A 12,310-nucleotide genomic window follows, 5' to 3' on the forward strand; every position below is an offset into this window, starting at 1 on the left:
AAGCACTGCTGGGTTTGCTTTGGGTAAGTCTTTTTTCGAATAATAATGCTATCACTTAGTAATAACTATTGTTTTTCTTTGACAGAACCGCCCCCAGATTCCATCCTAAATCTCGAAGAGATCTTGTGGGAATCCAAAATCAAGGAAAATCCTACCGAAAATTCAGCAAGACCTGTAAAAGCACTTCTAAAACATCAACAGCCTCTACAACAACCAAAAAGGGTCTCAGACCCAACAATTACAAAGAAAACCATCTTAAAATTTAAATGTGGTTATCAGAGCCACTATTCTATTACAAGAAATTTTTTAAAAATTAAAATGGGTCCGAGTAAGGAAATTGACGTAAATACCTCGACGTGATTGGCTCGACTTCCGCCAATGCTACGGCCTGGAGGAAACAATTTAAGACAAAACATGAAAATTGTGAGATAAATCAGTGAGTGGACAGTTTTATGGAAACGAAACAAGGATTATATATATATCTTTTCAGAAAAATCCTTTAAAACCACGTTTAACTCTAAAACTTCGCGTCACTCTTTGAAAACTCTCAGTTTTAAGACTATTTTCGAAATGTCTTCTCATATGTCATAGAAACTATTTAAACACAAGACAGAAAGATTAAGCAAGTAAGAAGTCGTTCTTCGAAAACTTTCTGAGTAAAAGTTTTCTGAAGCACCATGTACTTAAGAATCAAAATTAACATAAAAAGGAAATTTATCCGTACTCTAGCCGTAAATGTAGACAGTGTCCTGGCCACAATCCCGCACACGGGCAAGCTCAAATTCTGGCCGCAATCTCATACATAGAGGTCACTCTACACGAGCAGGCTCGTACCCTGGCCACAATCTTGTACGGAAAGGTCACTCCGCACGAGCAAGCTCATACCCTGGCCACAATCTCATACGCAGAGGTCACTCCGCACGAGCAGGCTCATATCCTGTCAGTACTTGCATTTTCAATTCACAACATTCCACACCCAAAAATAAGTAATTATTACAATAATCATACTAGATATAATAAATCCTCTTGTAAACAAATTGAATTTAAAACACGTCATTTCAATTCAAGGTACTTTCCACAAGAATACACATACAAAACATGTTGAAACAATTCTTGTTCGTAAAATTTATGAAATTCAAGATAAAAGGAAATCAACGAGTATAAACGATTATTTGAGAGAAATTTTGGATTTAACACTCAAGATAGGTTCAACTTAAATCAAAGAGATTAAAAACACATAGCAAAACACAAATTATTAAAATCAAGGTCCACTCACAAATTGGGGAAATCTAGTTTCGATCCTCTGCCGAATCGTCACGAGGCACGGTCGTCTCGCCTAAAAAAAAGCAATAGCATACAATTAGACCCATGTCAACAACCAATAAGGTGTGTGTGCGTATAAGGAACCCGACATTCTAGCTACTTCACGTTCTTCCCTATGGTTATAAATTGCCTCTTGAAAACTATGACACTCTAAAACATATTCCCAAAACATCCTCGGCTATACCCACGACACCCAAGATTTCATACTAGACCAAAATCTCGAAATGAACCTTGCACGTGGCTCACCTAAAACAAGAAAATCATTCGAGGATAGCTTCATTATCTAAAAAGTGTCCAATTTCAATCTCAAATAAACTTTGGTCCACCCGAACAGCCTCCACTACCAAAATCGATAATCAACTTAAAAAAAAAAAACATTTAAATTGATGCTAAATAATCAACAAGACAGCTGGGTGGTCAGAGCCACCGTCGTCGCCGCTCAAAGTGGTGACACCAATATCGAATTCCATAATTCCATAATTTCTCCATAATTTCTCTAAACTTCAATTGGGTTTTCATATGTATGAATATTGTCCAAAAATTATCTAAGAACAATCCTCAAATCCAAATTTTAAGGCAAACCCGAAATGGCTTGTAAACCTCTAACAATCAAGTCCCTCAATACCCAAAAACTATCCATTTCTCCAATTTCTTTCAAATTCCCAAAACTAGTCATAAATTAAGGGTTCCTAGGGATGAAAAAATGTCCAACACGTCCAAGAACACCTCCAGAAACTGAAATTTAAAGGGAACCCGAAATGGGTCCTAAACCCCAATTTTCCAAAATCACAAATACTCAAAATTGATAAGTAACACCATATGGGTTTGGAAGCCCATGAAGAGAGGAAGAAAACCCACTAACCAATTTCTTGATCGGAGCTCGAAGGTGGCCGAAATTGGCAAGAGAAGCCGGCGGCTGGGGGAGTTTTCTCCGACTGTTTTCTGCTCGAGGGGGCACTGGTCGGCAAAAGGGAGCTCGAAGGAGGACGGCCGGCCCACAGGGGTCACGGCAGTGGCCTCGTGCCGCTGGGACAGTGGCCGGAGGCTGTCCTCCGGTGGTGGTGCTGCGCGCACCGAGGGGAAGAAAGAGAAGAGAGTGTTGGAGAGAGAGAGAGAGAGAGAGAGAGAGAGAGAAAGAGAGAGAGAGAGAAAGAGAGTGAGTGAGTGAACTTGGGGGAGGGTGGTCGGTGTCGGGATGCTCGCCGGAGGTCGTGGTCGGCGGTGGCTGGCCGACGATGGTGGTTGGGAGGGGGTGTGTGCGCGGGGAGGAAGATTCGAGAGAGAGTGAAGTCGGGGGAGGAAGAGGAAAAAATCCTGAGAGAGAGACTGATTCTGGGTTTTTAAAACCCCTTTCAGTAAATTTACAAAATTACCCTTACTTCAAATGTCCATATCTCTCAAACCGTAACTCGGATCGACGCGTGCTACTTGTCTACGAACTCGTGGACTCGAGATCTATTCAACGTGCCTAAAGTCAAAATCAAAAGTCCACTAACTTTAAAAGTCAACTTTTGTGGTCAAGCCCAATTTAAAACAAAAATTAAAAATTAAACCAAAACCTTTTTATTTTCAAAATAAATCCCCAAAATGATCCATAAAAAATTCTCAAAATATTTAAAATAATTTTTAAAAAAATATGAGGTCTCACAATTTAATTTCTCACTACGCCTCTAAATGGCCATTATGAATAAAAATTTAAATTTCTCGTGAAATTTGGGTATGGTCGTTACATTCTTGCATTTTGTTGTTGTCTTAATTTGTCTCTCTTTGTCCATTCAACCACTATATTTTTGGTAAAAATTCACTATGCTCTAATAATAAAAAATCATCACCTCTTTAATAAGTCTATATTTATGTTAGCTGTGCAAGCTTGTGTTGCTCTTGTTTACTTATGATTTGTCTGAATTTTGGCCAAATTCTCAATTGCAAATGTGGACTTGTCTATTCCCCAAAATTATGATCCCATTCTAATTTATTAATTTGAATTTCTAAAACTATAAGTTCTATTCTTTTCCCTCTGCATAAGGTTTGTCTAATTTTTTTTTTTATATAAATCTTAGTGCTAGCTTCACTAATATTTATTTATAGAAACTAACTGCTATAAGTATTATTTTTATTTTTGGTGAAGAATGCTATTAGTTGTAGTTAGCGTTGCATGAACTTATATGAAAGTATGTTGTTTCTTATTCAAAGCATGCATGAATTACATGAAAAGTATAAAGAGAACAACTGACTTCAAAAATTCATAAGCAATTAATTATAAATGTTTGTTAACTATATTGGTTCCACATATCTTGGGTGTATACATGCAGCTACCTATCAAGGTTGTTGTAACTTTGTGATGAAACTGACTTCATATTTCACAAATTGTTAGATTGTTTCATAATTTCTTCTAACAGTTGAGAGTCAATTTCAATGGATTGATTTAGAATGGATAAGTCTTGGATGGTTGCGGATAGAAGGTCACCTGAATATGAAGTGGGTGTTCAAAACTTTTTAGAATTTGCTACTCAATGCGAGTAGCAGTAACCACATACGATGTCCATGTATAAAATGTGGGAATGTGAAGATCCAAAGTGTTAGGGAGATTAGAAATCATCTATATTTCAATGGTATTAATCAGAGTTACTGCACGTGGTATTGGCATGGAGAAGAAGTTCCTAGTATGAATTCCGACTATACAAGTGCACATAGGGAGAGTTATGTTGAAGACAATGATATTGGTAGTACTGTGGAGATGGTTCAAGTTCAAGCTGCACATGATCATTTTGCAACTAATCCTAGTGAATTTGAGAAATTGCTTAAGGAGGCTGAGAAACCTGTATACCCTGGTTGTTTAAAAGCTGTCCATTTTGGTAAGGTTGTACAACATGAAAGCAAAGCATGGGTGGACTGACCAAAGTTTTTTAGATTTACTGAATATTTTAGGAGAGTTACTTCCAGAAAAGAATGAAATGCCTTCATCCATGTATGAGGCAAAAAAGACATTGTGTGCAATGGGAATGGAGTATGAAAAAATACATGCATATCCTAATGATTGCATTCTATATAGTAATGAGTATAAGGATGCAAATACATGCCCCACTTGTGGTATATCAAGATGGAAAGTTCATAAGAATGCAAGTGCCAGCAAGAAAGGGGTGCCAGCAAAAGTTCTATGGTATTTTCCTCCTATCCCACAGTTTAAAAGAATGTTCCATAGTTCTAATGTAGCAAAGAATTTGATATGGCATGCTCGAGAAAGAGAAATTGATGGTAAACTACGCCATCCAGCTGATTCTCCTTCATGGAAGCTTGTAGACCACACGTGGCCACACTTTGCAGCTGACCCAAGAAATCTTAGACTAGCAATTTCTGCAGATGGGATCAATCTTCATAGTTCCGTTAGCAGTAGGTACAGTTGTTGGCCAGTTATAATGATCACCTACAACCTTCCACCATGATTGTGCATGAAGAGAAGGTTGATCATGTTAACGTTGTTGATTTCGGGTCCTAAGCAACCAGGTAATGATATTGATGTTTACTTGGCCCCATTAATTGATGATCTAAAAACTCTGTGGGAGGTCGATGTTAAAGCTTATGATGCACATTTGTTAGTTTTTAGAATTTTGAATTGGCTATTCCTTATCAAAATCAATGTATTTCTGTTTTCATTATTCACTCACAAGCTCTAGGCTAGAATTAAAGTTAAGAACACTTGTGTTGAAGAAATCAAGACTGAAGTTGCAATGCAAAAGGCTCTAAGGTATAATGCACTTCATGTATTTCACAAAAAACAGTTTTATGTCTATTTGACTAGTCACTCACTGATCATAAGGACAATTTTCTTCACACGTGCACTATACATGCATTTTTATCATTTAAATAATTGTTGATACTTCAGAAGGGCATTTCGTCACTTGGCTTTTAAAGCCCATTTCCTGTTTTTAAACAAGCATGTGCACGGCACATGAACTGGATTCTCATTGATTCAATCTGTAAAAGACATGTGATTTTTTTAGCTTGCCTTCACGCACTCACACACATCTTCAACACTATTTATCTTCTTCCTCTTTTATGAATTTTGTAAAATAAGGAAATTATTGATTTACAGCTCCACATTTTTATCTACAGTTGTACTAGGATTCCTTTTTAGGACAAAAAGAATATGTCATCAATTTGTCTTTTGCGGACATTCATTAGTTGGCTTCCAAGTGGCACGAGCAGACATGTATGTGTGTGTGTCTTGGGTATATGGGTGTCTTCGTCTGGGTTTTGCAATGTGGATGAGCTCCTTGGGCGTGCTTGCTGTTGTGATTGCTTGGGTCATTTTGTGAGTGCTCATTTTTTCAAGTAAAAAAATGGTTTTGATTTTTAGAAACTAAAATAATTTTCTTAATTTGTTTTTCTATTCTCTAAAATTTGAATGTGTTTGAGTGTGTTCTAAAGTGTTCACAAATTTATAAACACTATCATTTAGATTTTAGATCTAGGATTCTCCATTAGCTTTTTCATGTCATTAGCTTGAGAAGGTTGATTTTTAAAAAATCCAAATCTGCATTTCATGTTCATACATTGAAGAATCTGTTGTGCTTGGTATGAATCGGTGCCATGGGTTGATGAGCTTGGAGATTGAGCTGCCTTCTTCATGATTGACTGATTGCCTTGCTTTTAGAAGTTGCACAAAGGGTAAGAAGCTGCCACTTAGTTTAGGACTTAGTGATTAAGCTTGTGTGTTATCTACTGCCTTTGTATTGAACTTCCTATATAGTGAATTGCCCGGTCAGCTGAAAAAGATCCCCAATTTTTATCCTTTGTGATTTTTCTGGGTGAACATCTTGTGTGCCTTTGTCTTCATTATGTGTCTTAATGTTTACTGACTTACTGAACTTTTAAACACAAATCTGCCTTGAATATCTATGCTTGATATTGTTATATGTCATATGGAACTCTTTAATTAATCCCACACCACTATAGTTGTGGAGAACTGCCTACTGTGATAGGTCCTCTAAGTGTATAAGTTGTCACTTAATCCTTTGGTGTGTTTGATTTGTGTTGGTTACAAAAGTTGCATTTTGTTTTACAAGTGTCAATTTGCAACTTTAGATTTAAGTCTGTTTGGTTAGTCCCTGAGTCATCACGTAAACAAAAAATTCGAGTTCAATTACTGACTGTGATTTTAATCAAGTTAATTAGGTAGATAAATCACCTAATACAAACTTTCAACATGCTCAAGAGATGTTTACATTAAGGGCTGTATTATTATGGACTAACAATGACTTTCCTGCATATGGAAACTTGTGTGGTTGTAGTGTGAAAGGATATTATGTTTGTCCAATATGTGGTGAAAAAACATCTTCGCGTTGGCTAAGGCATGGTAAGAAAGTATCATTTACAGGCCATAGGAGATTCTTACCACACAATCATCCATATCGAAGGCAATAAAAGTCATTTAATAATCAGACTGAGTTTGGATCAGCCCCAGAACCATTAAGTGGGAATGAAATTTTACAAAAAGTTGAAGGGATTAAAATATCATGGGGTAAGAAGATTAAACTACATTCGACAAGGAAGGTAAAAGGCAGAAAGAGGAAGGTGAGAGATAGTAAGAAGTTAAAGCTTCCTAACCCAATGGATGCTGCCCTTAAGATTTGTTGGAAGAAGAAATCAATTTTCTTCGATCTTGAATATTGGAAATCATTATACGTTCGACATGCTTTAGATGTTATGCACATTGAGAAAAATGTGTACGAGAGTCTTATTTGCACATTGTTGGACATTCCAGGAAAAACTAAAGATGGTGTGGCAACTCGTAAGGATCTAGTGGAAATGGGTGTGAGGATGCAATTGGCTCCAAAGGACGGGGAGAGAAAAATATATCTCCCCTCGGCTTGTTATACCTTGTCAAGGGAGGAAAAAAAAAAGTTTGCAAAACACTGTCCGAAGTCAAGGTTGCAAAAGGATATTCCTCAAACTTTAAGAACCTTGTGTCAATGCAAGACTTGAAGCTTCTTGGCCTTAAGTCTCATGATTGTCATACACTAATGCAACAACTACTTCTGGTGGCAATTCATTATGTGCTACCTAAGCATGTAAGGTTTACCATTACCAGATTTTGTATTTTCTTTGTCGCTTTATACATCAAAGTGGTGGATGTTCTTAGGTTAGAAAAAATAAAAAATGATCTGGTGAAAACTTTGTGCTTGCTTGAGAAGATATTTCAACCTTCTTTTGACAGGACTGACCCCAGATTTCCACCCTGGAACCCAAGGCCATCCTGTGGGGTCCAACACCGGTAGGGTGCCAGCCCACTAACCTCAAACATCCTTATGATCTTGAGGGATGTCAATCTAAACGGGAAATTCAATCGAAAATTATTTGACTATCTCGAACCTGTCAAACATGAAATACACTTCTATTTTACTTCATCCACCCCAACCACAATTAAATAAGGTCTCAGACGCACAACAAGTAATACAAATCAAATCAGAGCATATCTAATAAACTTTACAATCATATCTTATTATAATAATTTCAAGGGAAACCTTGATCCCAATATACCAATAAGCTGGAGATGAGAAACTTGAATGCCTCGACGTGGTACGATCCGACCTCGGTGATCGCTATTACCTGGGGGAAACGTAAAAAAAAATAAAACGTGAGAAAACTCTCAGTGAGTGGACAAAATAAATGTAACGACCTGACTCAAATTTCCACTAGAAATTTAAATTTTTATTTAACTATGTTTTTTAGAGATTTTTTTTGGGATGTGGAATTGTATTTTAAAGATTTTGAGATTTATTTAGAAAATAAAAAGGGTTTTGATTTAAATTTTTATTTTTGTTTTAATTTGGGGCTTGACCCAAAGTGACTTTTAAAATAAATGGGCTTTCGATTTTGACTTCGGGTCCGTTGGATAGGTTTCGAACCCACGAGTTCATAGACACGTAACACGCATCATTTCGAGTTTCGGTTTGAAAGATACGGACATGTGAAGTGAGGGCCAATTTTGTAAATTTATAAAAATGGGTTTTAAATACCCCAAAATCAAATTTTCTCACTCTCTCTCTCTCTCTCTCTCCAGAAACTTTTACACATTTCTCCCTCTCTCTTATATTCTCACTCCTCTCCCGCACTCACTCACTTCTCCTTCTCTCCCCGAGCTCACTCTCCTCCCCCTTTCTTCTCTCACCGGCGCGGCCAACTCCGGCCTACTTCCCGGCGACGAGTTCCTCTCGTCGTCACCAACCCCACAGACCCCCCCCCCCCAGTTTTCTCTTTCTATGACTCCCTCTTCTCCCTCCTCCACTACGCGTGACCAAACCAGCCAGCCCAGCCTGATTTCGGCTACCTTCCCGACGACCCAAGCTCACCGGTCGACTTCCCTTGCCGACGCATAAACCACCCAGCAACAAATCTTGGTCACCTCAGCTTCATGGTTTTATTTTGAGTAATTGGAAAAAACGGATTTATGGATTTAGGAGGCCATTTCGGGATTTACTTTGGGTTTCTGGATTAAGGGCGACTATAGTTGTTATTTTGGGCAATTTCATCTCTAGGAAACCAAATGGATGTTTGGAATTAAAGATGTGAATAGATTTGAGAAGTTGGGTTTGCAAGGGTTGGAACCCATTTCGGGTTTGCTAAGGACTGGCTGAGTTTTGTGGTGATTTTGGAGCGGTTTTGGGTAATTTTCCACTAGTAGAAACCTCCAAGTGCCAACTAATGAGAAACTTCAAGAATTTTGAGTTTTGGATGAGTTTGATCTTTGAAACCGTCACTTTGGTCAGTGACAGCAGTGATGACGACTTTTTAGTTACTAATTTTTGTTTCTAGGGTCCTTTAGAGAGTCTATTTGGGAATGATTGTTGATTTTGGATAGGGTGGAAGTATGGGTAATGTTCGGATTTCTTTTGGTCGATGTTTGGGTACCTTTCCGTTACCAAAATTAGCCTTAAAATAAATCGTGGTTTTGGGATAGGCTATATATTTATTGATGTATTTAATTTCGGAATGATGGTTGGATTATTTGGTGTTATTAACAATAAATTGGGCCGGGAAGTTTTGGAGCTAAGCAAGGTATTGTAAGTTTAAGAGAAGAAGTTTCGAACCGTTGTGTGGAACGAGAGTTAAGTGGGACGTTAGACTTCGTTCACACACACACACTTTAAATGCTTGTGTCGAGTCTAAATGTATTTTATTGTTCTATGTTATAGGCGAGACGACCGTGACCCGAGACAATCTGGCAGAGGATCAAAGCTAGGGCTATCTCTGTGAGTGGACTTTATTTTGCGAACACTCTTCTAAATTTCATGATTTAATCATTTGGTTGTTGAATTTGTTGAGAAATAATAGAAGTTGAACTGGACCTTTGTCTTGGAAGTGTTTTTCTTAGATTATGATTTTATTATAAATTTGGTTATCATGAGTCTTAACTTAGAAATATTGTTTGAGAGTTAAACATTTTCCTTATGAACATATGTGGTGAATTTCAATGGTTTAAGTAGCGTTTGACATGGATTTGATTTGAGTTACGAGTTTCAATGACTCGGCGATGTATGACCAGCATTTGCTCTACACTTGCCTAGTTGGCGGTGTATGACCAGCATTATATATCGCTCTGCACTTGCCTATTTGGCGGTGTATGACCAGAATTTCATATTTGCTCTGCACTTGCCTAGTTGGCGGTGTATGACCAGCATAATAAGGTCTACGTGCACGTAGGACCAGCAGTTCCCCGGGTACTAGTATGATGTGATTTTATATAGTCCTTGAGATTTTATTTGATTGAGTTTTAAGTTGTGAAATCTGATTATTTAACTTATCAGTGTTCTTATATGATGTTTTAATGATATTTTTATCTAATATATCTTGTGGAAGAAATTCTGGAATCTCTTGTATACTTGCGTTGTTCAAATCTTTACGTTGATGGCTTTGTGACGTTTTCGAAAAGTGGGTGAAATGGTTTTAAACCTGGGGGATTTCAAAGAGTGACGTGAGGTTTTAGAGCTAAATGTGTTTTTGAAGGATTTTCTGAACAAGAAGATTTTCTTTGTTTTTGTTTCCATAAACCTGTCCACTCACTGAGTTTGTCTCACAGTTTATCTTGTTTTGTCATAAATTGTTCCTCCAGGTAGTAGCTTTGGTGGAGATCGATCCAATAACGTCGAGGCATTTACGTCCATCTCCCTAGTCGGACCCTGTAGGCGCCATTTTATTCTTCTAAAAATTCCTTGTAATAGAATAGCAGCTCTGATAACCATTCTACAATTTTAAGTTAGATTTCTTTGAAATTGTTGGGTCTAAGACCCGTTTTGGTTGTGGTAGAGGTGGTTGATATCTTAGAAGTGTTTTTAACAGGTGTTAAAAATTTTGGGTTAGTCCATTTTCAGGGGAGGTTCTGCCGAATTTTCGGTAGGATTTTCCTTGATTTTGGTTCCCACAGGACCTCTCCGGGTTTCAGGGTGGAATCCGGGGGCGGTTCTGTCAATAAACTTCAAAACCTTTCATTTGAAAACCATTTTATAAAACTGCTCATTCTCTTTGAAAACCCCCAATTTTAAAACTCCTTTCAAAAAACCATTTCTGAACATTATCTCAAAATCAGTAAATCTTTTTTGCCGCATAGGAAATCTAAAAAATATGAAGGATGGAGAAATCTCGAAAAGATACAATGCAAAACGAAATAAACAATCATTATATATATATGCATCTTAAAATCAAATCATTCAACTGGATATTTAGTTTTTTGGAAAGATATCATGCGCAGCAAAAATCTCATTCTGGAAATCAACCTTGAAGTAATAATAAAATTCTGAAACTGAAACCAGCAACTTCAAACTTCGTTCATCCCAAATAAATACTCAATAGTCAAAAAAAAAACAATAAAACTACTCGGGCTGAAAAATATCCAATTTGAACTGAAAATGAATATCAATTTAAAAACCTCACACCATAATTGTACCCAAATAATCCTGGCCATACACCTGTTCAGAATCTTGCATTTGCACAAACAGGCAAATATCCTGATCATACACACGTGCGGAGTAATCTCCATACATGTGCAGGCAAACCTAGTCATACGTGCACGCAGAGCTGCCCCCAAAGGGCGAGGCATCCCGACACACGGCCCAAAGCCTATATGTGTGCCGAGATGGGTCCCAAAGACCTATCTGTATCTGTACTTGTGGGTGAGGGTACTAATATGGCGGTTTGAAAACCGCTCTGCAACTTTCTAAAACCATTCTTGTAAATAGATAAAGTCTGCAAATTACGATTTCTTAAGGTTTTCACAAATCCTCAAATCATGCAATTAATAAATCGTCTCAAACTAATATAGCTCTTAAAACCATGAAATCAAATGTCAAGCCAAAACATTATAAATTCATATACTCATCTCATGAATCCAAATAAAAAAAACTTCCAATGGTTGACACTAAACCAAATTTAAAATATTATCTTCCGCATAAAAATAAATCTCAAATAGGTACTTCAAAACCCATTATAGAATATTATTGTATAATTCATTAAAGTAAGAATAAATCGCAAATTCAATTCTCAATGGATTAAATTGAAAAAATAATCATTCGGAAACCATAAACCTTTTAATATCAAAATCAAACTCACCATTCAACAAATAAGAATTTAAATCATGAAACTTCATAAAAACGTTTATAAAACAAAGTCCACTCACATTATTGTCCGAGCTATGCTTAACCCTTTTTTTTCTTTTTTTCATTTTTTTTTTTTTAGATTCGTTTCCATATCACAAACCCTCACTTGTTCGCCACTAACAGTAATCAAGAGACGAAGCTTCATCGACCTAAAACAAAAGTATCGCTCATTATATATGCCGAACCTTAATCCCACTTTAGAATTAATGCAATTAGTATAAATTAAACCAAAAGAGTCAAACCCTTATCAAGAACTTACCTAAACCACTTTTTCAATTCGATTTCACGTTTGGTAACTGACCGATCAGATATTCGAGTTTTTTTTTTTCAAACAT

General features: G+C 37.0%; 1 long non-coding RNA gene across 1 annotated transcript; it reads right to left on the minus strand.

Moving 5' to 3' along the window:
• Positions 1–326: 326 nt before the first annotated feature.
• Positions 327–2,445, minus strand: LOC147283499 (uncharacterized). Its single transcript, XR_015122470.1, has 3 exons — positions 2,186–2,445; positions 1,277–1,336; positions 327–937 (listed from the first exon to the last, which is right to left on the minus strand). It is a non-coding gene; the product is annotated as an uncharacterized LOC147283499 (long non-coding RNA).
• Between the last annotated feature and the right edge of the window lie 9,865 nt (positions 2,446–12,310).

This window comes from Dryas octopetala, chromosome 5 (assembly GCF_963921425.1).
Source record: "Dryas octopetala chromosome 5, drDryOcto1.1, whole genome shotgun sequence".
Classification (NCBI taxonomy): Eukaryota; Viridiplantae; Streptophyta; class Magnoliopsida; order Rosales; family Rosaceae; genus Dryas; species Dryas octopetala.